The sequence below is a fragment of the Ochotona princeps genome, chromosome X (assembly GCF_030435755.1).
Source record: "Ochotona princeps isolate mOchPri1 chromosome X, mOchPri1.hap1, whole genome shotgun sequence".
In the NCBI taxonomy this organism is placed as follows: Eukaryota; Metazoa; Chordata; class Mammalia; order Lagomorpha; family Ochotonidae; genus Ochotona; species Ochotona princeps.
In genome coordinates, this window is record NC_080865.1 from 28,140,200 (window position 1) to 28,152,416 (window position 12,217).

Consider the following 12,217-nt stretch of genomic DNA (forward strand, 5'->3'; position numbering starts at 1 on the left):
TGCTAATATGTCTGGGAAACCACTGGAAGATGGCCCAGGTGCTTTGTTTTAATAATAAATTTATTTTGTTTTTGGTGATGTTTACATAGTTAAGAAGGATGCATGCCCTGTGGACCACTGATTAGGTTTGGGAGGGTCAAGGAATGGGGGAAAGTGGATGAGACAACTGTTTCCAATCTCCTTTTTTCCTTCCTGTACCTGGAGAAAGTGCGGAGAGAAGGGGAGAAGGCTGTTCCCAGAAGCCTAACTGCATCAGTGCCCTGGGATGCGGGATGTCGTCCCAGGGTCCCCAATGTGGAGCATGCTCCAAGAGTATTGCTTAAGTGGTATTGATAGTCTTGAGATGCGGTTGAACACAGGTGCTTGTGTGGGTGGCAGACCAGAGTGAAGTTCTAGGCTCAGGTTTCAGCCCTGATCACTGTGGCCACTGGGGGAGTGGGTTATCAGATGGAGCACGTCTCTCCCTTTTTCTCTTTAATTCTGCCTTTCAAATAAATAATATAAACTTTAAAAAGAAAACTCACAAAGCGAAAAAAGTAATGATTCTAAAAATAGTAATGGTATTGTATTTGTGATGAAAATGAGCAGGGATAATTTTAAGATGCAGTTTGTCTTAAGTACAGTATAATAATAGTTTAAGAAATAGTACCATGTTTCATGTTGGCAGGCTTTTAAGTTGCTTGAATATAAAGCCAACTAAACAAAATAATGGAAGAAATAGCACATAATTGGTGAGTAGTTCAATCACAACTGCCAGCACCGCAGCAGTACTCAGAAGAAGAAAGCCACAGAAACTGCAAAAATGCATTAGTAAAAATAGTCTTTGCTGGCATGGATGTTCATTTTCATTGCCTTTATGAAAGTGTCATTGCATTTCAACTATATGCTAAAATTCTCCAAATTTGCTTCAACTTTGTAAAAATAGATCATGTGGTCAGAGTAATCATTTAAGAGAGTTTTTTTTTACTTCTGCATACTTTATTTTTTATATTTATAAAGTTTAATTTCATTTTATGACACAGTTTCATAGGCTCTGGGATTCCCCCAACCCCTCCCCATGCCCTCCCCCCATGTTGGATTCCTACACATTGTTGCAGTAGGACAGTTCATATCCAGTCATGATTCCTTCATTCAAAGCATGTACCATGCATAGAGTCCAGCCTCTTATTGTCCAGATAAATTCAACGGTTTCCTTGGGAGACCATCCCTGGTCTGAAAGTAGAGCTGGCAGAATATCATCCCCTCCAATGAAAAGCATGAACCAGTGGTGTCAATACAGCAGTGCCTAGTCACATATGGCTATTGAGAATTTGAAATGTTTCTGCTCTGAATTTAAGCATGATGCCAATGTAAAGCATATACTGAATTAAAAGATTTCACATAGAAAAATGTAAAATATCCCAATAATAACTATTTAATTTCATATAGAATTGGTGATATCTTCAATATACTGAATTTGATTATTTGTTTTTGAAAGATTTTTTTTACATTATAATCCATTTTATTTTCTATGTGTCATGAAATTTATATAGTTTATTATTGGATAATGCATATGAATTTTATAAATAGATATACATACATTGGGGTATATGATTCTTTTTTAAAAAAGATTTATTTATTTATTATTGGAAAGTCAGATACACAGAGAGAAGGAGAGACAGAGAGTACAATCTTCCGTTCACTGATTCACTTCCCAAGTGGCCACAATGGCTGGTGCTGCGCAGATCCAAAGCCCAGAACCAGGAGCTTCTTCCGGGTCTCCCACGCGGGTGCAGGATCCCAAGGCTTTGGGTCGTCCTCAACTACTTTCCCAGGCCACAAGCAGGGAGCTGGATGGGAAGCGGGTGGCTGGGATTAGAACCGGCGCCCATATGGGATCCAGTGCATGCAAGGCGAGAACTTCAGCAGCTAGGCTACCACTCTGGGCCCAGGGACTATGATCTTAAGTTTCTTTTTGTCTTTTTTAAAAATTAATTTCTATTATTTTCCATGTATGATTTTCTAGATATAGGGATTCACTTCTCCCCTTCCTTCTTCCTTCCCTTCCTCTTCCCCCCAATATTTTCCCCCTTTATTACAGCAGTACAATTCCCCAACAATTTGGAACTTAGAGTTATAGAGAAAGAGAAGTAGAGAGGAGAGGGGAGGGGCCTTCCATCTACTGATTTGCCTGCCACACAGATGCAGTGGCTGGGGTTGAATTAGTCTGAAGCCAGGAACCAGAACCTTTGTCTTTATCTTCCACATAGGTGCAGGGACCCAAGTGCTTGGAGCATCTTCTGCTGCCAGGCTAGTAGCAGGCGGTGGCTTTGCCCCCATAATAATAATATTGTTAATATTATCTGAGTCCCTTTGAAAAGTGTAACTACTAGAAAATGTAAAGTTAGATTGGTGTCTTACATTATATTTTTATTGGCTAGTGCTAGTCCAGATGTTATTAGAGTGGCATATCAGATGGTGTTTCTTTTAAAATACATGAAAAGGATGAGCACAGCCCCTGGTTAACACTGTGGGTAGAAATTTCATGGTTGATTCTGACATCTGTTCTTCTGGTTTCTTTTTGGGTACTGGACACTAGTAAGAACTTGAGCTCCCAGTTAGCCAGCGGAACTCTGGATGAAACAAACTTCTGATCAGCAGCACATTAGTGTTTCTTTCATGTGTAGAGAATTTATCTACACTGGGAGCTCCTTAAAGATTGATATTTTTCTGTTATTAACATTCTGGTATAATTTTTTCTGTTATTATATATTTTCACTTATTCTTTGCTTTTTGGCCACTGTTAAAACCATTAGTTTTACACAAATACTAATGGTAGACATCATTCACACTTTTGATTCATCTACTTTTGTTTTTGTATATTTATATTTTTCACGTTCGTTTAGTTAGTTGGCAGACTTGGAAAGATAGAAGAGGTGTGTGTGTGTGTGTGTGTGTGTGTGTGTGTGTGTGTGAGGGAGGGAAGGAGGAAGGGAGGGAGGGAGGGAGGGAGGGAGGGAGAGAGAGAGAGAGAGAGAGAGAGAGAGAGAGAGAGAGAATAAATAATTTCCATCTGCTGATTCATTCCCCAAATGTCTAGAACAGCCATGAATGAGCCATCTTTAGCTAGGAACCTGAATTCCATCCGGATCTCCACATGGGTAGCAGCAGCCCAAGCACTTGGGCCATCTTCTCCTGCTTTCTTAGATGCATCAGCAGGGAGCTAGCTGCATGGGAATTGTAGTAGCTGGGACTCAAGCTGGCACTCACATGAGATGTCAGCATTGCAGGCAATGGTTTAACCCGCTGCACCACAATGGTGGCTCCCTGTTTATTACTTTATACACGGACATCTACCATTAAATAGTTGTGGTTGCATTCTGCTATTGGTACTTGGCTTTCTACAATAAATATTCTAATATTTTCTTTTTTAAATTTATTTTTATTACAAAGTCAGATATACAGAGAGGAGGAGAGACAGAGAGGAAGATCTTCCGTCTGATGAGTCACTCCCCAAGTGACTGCAACGGCCGGTGCTGCGCCGATCTGAAGCCGGGAACCTGGAACCTCTTCCGGGTCTCCCACGTAGGTACGGGGCCCCAAAGCATTGGGCCGTCCTCGACTGCTTTCCCAGGCCACAAGCAGGGAGCTGGATGGGAAGTGGGGCTGCCAGGATTAGAACCGGTATCCATATGGGATCCTGGTGCATTCAAGGCGAGGACTTTAGCTGCTAGGCCACAGCGCCGGGCCCATAATATTTTCTGACAAGTCATTATGATTATCATTGCCTGATATTCTGTTGTGCCACTGTGTCGTAAGTAAGTAGTATCCCAACTTTGGGAATGTTTCTCATTTGGGAAATATAGTTTGGCCTCATGTTTATTATGCAGTAGAGAAAGGTATCGGTACATAATCAGGAAACAAGGCCTCTGGTTGAACCTGAATTAGTGACAGTGGGGCTATTAGCATTCCTCATGACTTGTATAGTGAATATAAGGTTGCTTAGTGAACATTATTGTCACAAGAGCAGTTACCTGAGAAAACCTTAATATGGTCTATGGCTCAGATAATGAAAGCTTATATTTTCATTAAATATATTGACCTGGTTAACAGTGATTATATAATCCACAATGCATTTACAAATATACTAAAGGAATGTTTTCTTTATTATCTATGTCTTTCCCAAAATCTGTGTGACCAGATAATCATTTTTATATTCTGTTTTTTTCTTTAAAAATTACTTATTGAAAGGCAGAGTTACAGAGAGAGAGAGACAGGTAGAGTGAGAACAAGAGAGAAACCTTCCATTTGCTTATTTACTCCCTACATGGCTGCCGTGGCCAAGAGCCTGTAACTGCAGTCAGATTTCCTGCATAGGTGCAGGAGCTGAAGTACTTGAGCCATCCATGTCCTGCTGCTTCCCTAAAGTGTGTTAGCAGGGAAGTGGGTTAAAGGTAGAGTAGCTGGGACTTGAAACAGTGCCCATAGGAGGTGCTCCTGTCACGTATGACAGCTTAACCAGGTGAGCCAAATTATTGGCTCTTTTTGTTTTTCTCTTAACTTCTTTCTTATGCTCTATCCAATTGCTGCTGACTTTCTTATGGTGAAATTGGCTCTGATGTCTCATAACGCTGGTTTTTTTTTTATCCTTCTTTTCTTTGTCTTCTTTTTCTCTATTTGTGAACTGCTGTTTTTTCCCTGATCATTTCCATGTCTCTGAGCACCATATTCAGTGTGATAGTTCATGCTATTATGAACTCTTAAATATATATTATTTATTGTCATTATTTTACTGGTGCGAAAAGTGTCTTATATTTTGTCATTGGAAGCCTCTTAAAAAGTTGATTCAAGGTTCCTTTTGATATGCTCCCAAATAGTCTTTGATAACAGCTCTGATTTCTCATGTGGAAAACTGTTTTATGCTTATTGCATTTATTTTCTGCCTCGGGCATAGGATTAATCATTCTTCAAAAAGCTTGGCTTTCTTTCGGTTCAAAATGGTATTTAGAAACCATGGTCAAGGCACAAGAGGAGCTCATTGATGCCAAGATGATAATTGTATTGAGGTTTTTGTTCAGTGAATAGAGCCAGAAATATATATGTATTTCTGTACATATTCATGCCTATATATATGTACATACATGCACACAAAAAAGATAAATGTATTATGAATTTAAGTAAATAATAAAAATTCAAATTTAGCAGTATATGGTTTTTGCTTATTCCCCTCTCTACCTGTTTAAAACATCCTGGGTTGCAATGATTCCAGTATAATTAATATTTACTTTTTCCCACAAGTCTCAGACTAGTAGTGCTAACACCACTACTGCCAACAGAGTTATGATTACTGACAAATATTATTTTATCTCTTTTTACTACAGGACACATACTAATAGGAATGTGTAACTAAGTTTAACTGATTTATACTCACCTGAAAAAATTTTTGTCACAGTACGTGCCAGTGAGTGTCAGGGTAGGGTATGGATCATGTTAGACTGGGCCTAGACACTAACCCGTTCATGAGAGAACTGAGTCTGGGAACAGGTTCTGAGGGGATCGTAGGCTCAACCTGAAGGATTGCTATACTAGCTGGTTAGCTCAAGGGCTGGGGGTGGTGATGGGCTGAGCTAGGTATGACCATGGAACTCAACAACACTCAAGAGAATTCGGGTTGGGAACAGGCCACGCTGTTCCAGGCTGTAGCACTTGCAGGTGCATCTAAGAATTGGGTGTGGCACGGACCAAGCTGCAACATCCACCAGCACACAAAGGCTGAGACTAGGGGGCAGACTGCTAGGTAAGGGCCTAGCATGCTCTGGTACATGTGAGATCTAGGTCTGGGAGTGGACCTGGTGGGGGAACTTGGGGAACTCCCCTGATGGTCTGTAGCTCCTGCTGGTGAGCATTTGAGTCAGGACTGGATGTTGGTCAGGACTTGCAGGCTGCTTCACTTGTTGGTAGGTATGTGGTTTTTCTCTAGCTGTGGGGAACAGACTGGGCAGGGCTAGGCCAAATCATAGCACACTGGCATGTACAGGAGCCAGAATGGGGTGCTGGACGTGCTGGATTAGGCTAGGCTATCCCACTACTGGTTTGCATGAAAGCCAGGGATGGGGCAGGGGGCATTCTGGGCAGGGCAAGACTGCAGCACCCACCAGCGAGAGTTGGGCTTGGGGGTGTGCCAGGCCAGGCCAGGCAGCAGGCCTTGGCATCTGATGGCAGAGGCTAAGCAAGGGTCATGCCTGGCTGGGTCACAACAATAACTGGCATGTATAAGAGCTGTGGTTGGGAGTGAGCCTGGTTGGGAGCTAAGGGAATGCCACTGCTGGGATGTGGTTCCCACTGGTGAGTGCAACAGCCAGAATGGGATTGGCAAACTGGAATGAACATGGCTGCAACATCCCTCAGTATGGGTGTGAACTGGGTCTGGGGTGTGCCAGACTAGGTTAGGCTCCAGCACTTGCTAGTGCTCTCTACAGCCAGACTGGGTATAGGACAGGCTTGGCTAGGTCTCTGCACCTGCTAAACCATATGAGAGCTGGGTCTGGGGGTGGACTAGGCATGGCTGGGCTGTAGCACCCAACAGTAAGAGTCAGAATGGGTGTGGGCTGGTTGGGTAAGGCTGCTGTTTCTGCCAGGACAAGCTGTAGGCCAAGCAGGTTGGGCCAAGGAGCCACTGGTATGTGCGAGATCTGCCACTGGGAGACCTGATATGGGAACTTGGGGAATTCCTCTGTCAGGATGCAGTACCTACAGATGAGTACAGGAACCAAGGCTGGGAGCAGACCAGACCAGACCAGGATACGGTACCTGCTGGCATATGTGTGAGACAGGTCTGGGGCTGGCCAGGATAGGGAAGTTTGTAACACACAGTGGCAGATGTGAGAACCAGAATGGAGTGTAGGACAGACAAGGTAGGGCCGCAACATCAGCCAGTTCACATTAGGGCAAGGACTGGAGGCTGGCCAGGCTGAGCTAGGCTTCAGAACCCACCAGCATGTGGTGGAACTGGGACAGGATGGACCAGGCTAGGCTACAGCACCCTCTGGTGAATGCTGATGTGAGGTGAGCCATGCCAATCTGGGCCGCAGTACTCACTAGCATCCTGTGAGGACTGCTCTGCTGCGCAACTGCTCAGTTGGTGAGCATGAGAGCTGAGGCTGGGGTCAGACCAGGCTGGAAGGGCTACAAGGCCTGTTGGCCTGCATGTGAACTGGGTCAGGGGAGACACAGGCTGGGCTAACCGATTGTATCCACTTGTGCATGCATGAGCCAATGTAAATGCAGACTGGTTGGGCTTTGCTGCAGCATGAACTGGCTATCAGGTGCTAAGACTGGGGGCAAATTCTGTCAGGCTAGACTGTAGAACCACCTGGAGAGTGAAAAATCCAGCACTGGGAGTGGGACTAGTGTGGAAACTGTGGGCACCTCTCTGATGTGCTGCAGCTCCCTCTGGTAAGCACGAGAACCAGGGCTGTGTGTAGGCCGGGCTAGCCATGTGGTGGCACCTGCCAGCATGTTTTTGGGCTGGATAGTGGGGCCTGTTGGGTTGAGGTAGGCTGTAACACCCAATGATATATATGAGAACTGAATGGGATGTGGGACAAACTGGGCTAGTCTGCTGCACATACTGGCATGCACAGGAATCAGGGCTGAGGGCAGACCTAGTGGTGGTATTGAGGGTTGTTCTGACTGGGCTTCAGTTCCTGCTGGTGTGCATGAGGGCAGAGTATGTGTTGGGCTGGTAGAGCTGTGCCTCAGCATCATCCATTGATTTTTATAAGAGATGGGACTGGGGACAGAACTGACCAGGTGACTGCTACCATCAGTGTGTGCATGTGCTGATATGGGTAACAAACTGAGCCAGACCATGCACTTACTGGCAATACAGAATTCAGGTCTGGGATCACCTCAGATGAGGTTTCTTTGGTGATCCCACCTACGTGAACCCCTGGACTTAGAACTCCAACCATGGGGGAATCGCAGGATCTGTGGTCTGACTGTGGAGTGCATGCGTCAGAATTGGATCTCAGCAGTGGCTTAGATGGAACAATGAATGGATACCAGATGCACATGGAGGCCCATGGCAGTCCATTGGAGCCTGCAGAGGATATCTGGTACCAGTGCAGAGGAAGGAGGACAGAACAAATTGGACAACTACCCCAGTCAAGCATCGACAACAAATATCTCGGCAAATGGAGACTCTAAGGTGGAATATGTTAGCCACTGGACCTTGGAATGGTTTCCTCATCCTTGGAGCAATGAAAGCAACAGCATTTCAGAACTCTCGAAAGCACTTGAGCAGAACCCTTGGAGCATACTCCACGTTTGAGCCTGGGATGACATCGGGTAGCTGTTCCCTGTCCTCAGGTACTGATGTGGTTGGAAGGCTGGGTGACATTTCTCCTCTTATTTCTCTCCTTTCGCTGGATACAGGAAGAAGAAAAAGAAAATTTACAAACAATGATCTCACCTCTTTCCCCTATCCCTCAACCCTCCCACCCTAATCAATTATGCAAACACCATCACAAATAAAATAAAGAAATTAATGGAAGATGCCATTGTAGTGGCTGAACAGGCAAATCCTATACCCTGTGATGCCTGCCTGCACCCTGTACGGGTAACAGTTTGTGTTCTAGATGCTCCACTTATGACCCGTTTCTCTGCTTATGTCCTGGGAAAGCTGTGGAGGATGGCCCAAAACCATCAGATGCTCCTGGCTCCTGGCTTGTGATCAGCTCAGCTCTGGCCATTGAGGCTGTTTAGGGAGTGAACTAGTGGGTTGAAAACCTTCTCATGGTATCTGTTCTGTCTGTAAATCTACATTTCGATAAAAATAAATAGATATTTAATGGAGAATATGTTTTATGAAGAAGGTATGAATAATTTTAAAATTTGGGATGCTAAATTAAACTTATTAATCTACAAATAAAGAATTAGGATTCAATAAATAGAAACAATCATATATATTGTATATAGACCTGTGTTTTGCATTTCAGTGTTACACTTGATCTTAGCCAAAAGGCCGAGAAGCGATAACATTTCAGTGTTTTAGTTACTTGTGATCAGCCATGATTTAGAAGCATTACATGGAAAATTCCAGAAATAACAATTCAAATAATTTAACTGTTGTTGAGTAGAATGAGTAGAATGTCCTCAGGAGAATGAAATTTAACCCTGTCCTTCTGTGTCCTCTTATGGGATGTGAACCAGCTCCTTGTCTAGCATATCTATGCTGTATATGCTACCTGCCTTTTAGGAAGCATCTTGATTATCAGATTGATATTGAGGTATCACTGTTCTTGTGTTCCAACAACCTTTATAAGTAGTTGAATGCAATGCTATAGTGCCTACATAAGTCATGTCATCATATAGATTCGTTTCATCTCATTATCATAGGAGGAAAATGCATGAGTACAATAAGACATTTTAAGAGAGAGAGCCACATTCACATAATTTGTCTAAAAATTTGTATTTGAAAGACTGAGTGACAGAGAATAGGGGAGATAGATGCAAGGAAGAGATGGGGCAAAGGAAGGAAGGAAGGGAGAGAGAGAGAGAAGAGTGAAGAGAGACAAGAGAGAGAAGAGAGAGAGAATGAATGTGTGAGCAAGCCCAAGTGTTTTTCCATCTACTGGTTCACTCCCCAAATGGCTGCATCAGTGAGGGCTGCACCGAACTTAAGCCAGGTGCCTGGAACTTCAGCCTGATCTCTCCTGTGGGTGGCAGGGGACCAAGTACTTGTCCTATCTTTTTTCTGATGCCTTTCCAGGCACATTTGTAACAAGCTGGATCAGAGCATAGTAACCAGGAGTGGTGCTGGTACTCTGATATGTGAGGTCCGTGTCACAAATGGTGACTTAACCTGGTCTACCACAATTCTGGTCCCCCAAGTATCAGTTATTACAGTATATTTTGTCATCTTTAATACATTGTTGTGACTAACTTATGAATTAAACTATCATAAAAATATATATATATGTATATATATATGGTTTGATATTATTTGTGGTTTTAGTTCTGGGATCTTGAAATATTTCTTTGAGTAATGAGGGGGTGTTATATATGGATATAACTTTATATAAATGAGAACAGTCTTCAGGAAACAATTATACTCTAATAGCTCCTATTCTGGTTTATTTGCTTAAAAGTGATGATTTTGAAATGCTAAATCGATTTTATAATTCACTGATAGATTCTTAATTTACTGCTCAGAAAACATGGATTGATAGGAAATCCTACATTATAAAATTATTATGAAGCTGAGAGAGTGTAGTTGCTTACAGTTCCTCTGCTATTACTTGGAACTTAGTGGAATTTAGATACACTTGTGATTTTCATACATTCAACAATATTTTATCTGTTTTTAACAGAAGAATGGAGGATACTCAAATATAAAATAATGAGAATTATTGCTTGCTACTAGTTTTCACATAGCAGCTGATACCTGAATATGAAAATTAAGAGCTGTCAAAACTAAGGTCAAAGCAATGTTACAGAGTGGAGAGAGTGAGGAGGCTGCATCTGGCTCCCGCTCTCACAGCCATTCCAGTACATTGAGCTCCATAGAGACAGCGCTGGGGCAAGTGAGGGCCGGACAGGCACTGGGTGACTCTGTGCCTCGCGGAGGAAAAATAACTAACCATGGGAAGCCGAGAGGCAAAATGTCATCACATGCATTCTTTGTGTGAACTTGCCAGGAGGAGCACAGAAGAAGCACCCGGATGCTTCCGTCAACTTCTCAGAGTTTTCGAAGAAGTGCTCAGAGAGGTGGAAGACCATGTCTGCTAAGGAGAAGGGAAAATTTGAAGACATGGCAAAGGCAGACAAGGCTTGTTATGAGAGAGAAATGAAAACCTACATCCCTCCCAAAGGGGAGACAAAAAGAAGTTCAAGGATCCCAAGGCACCCAAGAGGCCTCGTTTGGCCTTTTTCTTGTTCTGTTCTGAGTATCGTCCAAAAATCAAACGGGAGCACCCTGGCCTCTCCATTGGTGATGCTCAAAGAAGCTGGGAGAGATGTGGGATAACACTGCTGCCCACGACAAGCAGCCTCACCAGAAGAAGGCTGCCAAGCTGAAGGAGAAGTACGAGAAGGATATTGCCGCATACCGAGCAGCCAAAAAGGGAGTTGTCAAGGCAGAAAAGAGCAAGAAAAAGAAGGAAGAGGAGGAAGATGAAGGGGATGAAGAAGATGAAGAAGATGAGGAAGATGAAGAAGATGAGGATGATGATGAATAAGTTGCTTCTAGCACCATTTTTTTTCTTGTCTATAAAGCACTTAACCCCCTGTACACAACTCATTCCTTTTAAAGAAAAAAAACTGAAATATAAGGCTGTGTAAGATTTGTTTTTAAACTGCACAGTGTCTTTTTCTGTATAGTTAACACACTACTGAATGTGTCTTTAGATAGCCCTGTCCCGGTGGTATTTTCTTTTTTAAAAAAATTTTTATTGATTACATTGCATTATGTGACACAGTTTTATAGGCACTGGGTTTCCCCCCCCTTCCCCCTATGGTGGATTCCTCCATCTTGTTGCATTACCGGTGGTATTTTTTTTTTTATTAATTTTATGTGACACAGTTACATAGATACTTGGGTTCTCCCCACCCCTCCCCAAACCCTCCCACCATGGTGGATTCCTCCACCTTGTTGCATAACCACAGCTCAAGTTCAGTTGAGATTCCCCCATTGCAAGCGTATACCAAACATAGAGTCCAGCATCTTATTGTCCAGTCAAGTTCAACGGCTTCTTAGGTATACCCTCTCTGGTCTGAAGACAGAGCTACCAGAGTATCATCCCAGTCAATTGAAAGCTCCAACATACCATCAGCAAAAATTTACATCATTATGGAATTAATTGACATAGTAATGAGTAGCCAATATGTTAAAAGTAAATGCGAGTTCCCAGCCACCTTCTGTGACCACCTCACCTATACTTCAATTTTAGTTTATACACAACATATAACATTCAAAACATAACATGTTATACATAACATCATATCATCTTAAATTAAGGCAAACATGTGGTATTTAACCTTTTGGGATTGGCTCATTTCCCTTAGCATTATGGTTTCCAGTTTGGCCCATTTGGCCACAAAGAACTGCATTTTGTTTTTTTTAATAGCTGAGTAGTATTCCATGGAGTAGATGAACCATAGCTTTCTTATCCAATCCTCTGTTGATGGGCATTTTGGTTGCTTCCATGTTTTTGCAATTACTGATTGTGCTGCTATG

General features: G+C 42.9%; 1 pseudogene; it reads left to right on the plus strand.

The window, feature by feature from the left end:
- Nucleotides 1–10,634: 10,634 nt before the first annotated feature.
- LOC101523937 (high mobility group protein B1-like) lies at nucleotides 10,635–11,219 on the plus strand (annotated as a pseudogene).
- The last annotated feature ends 998 nt before the right edge of the window (nucleotides 11,220–12,217 follow it).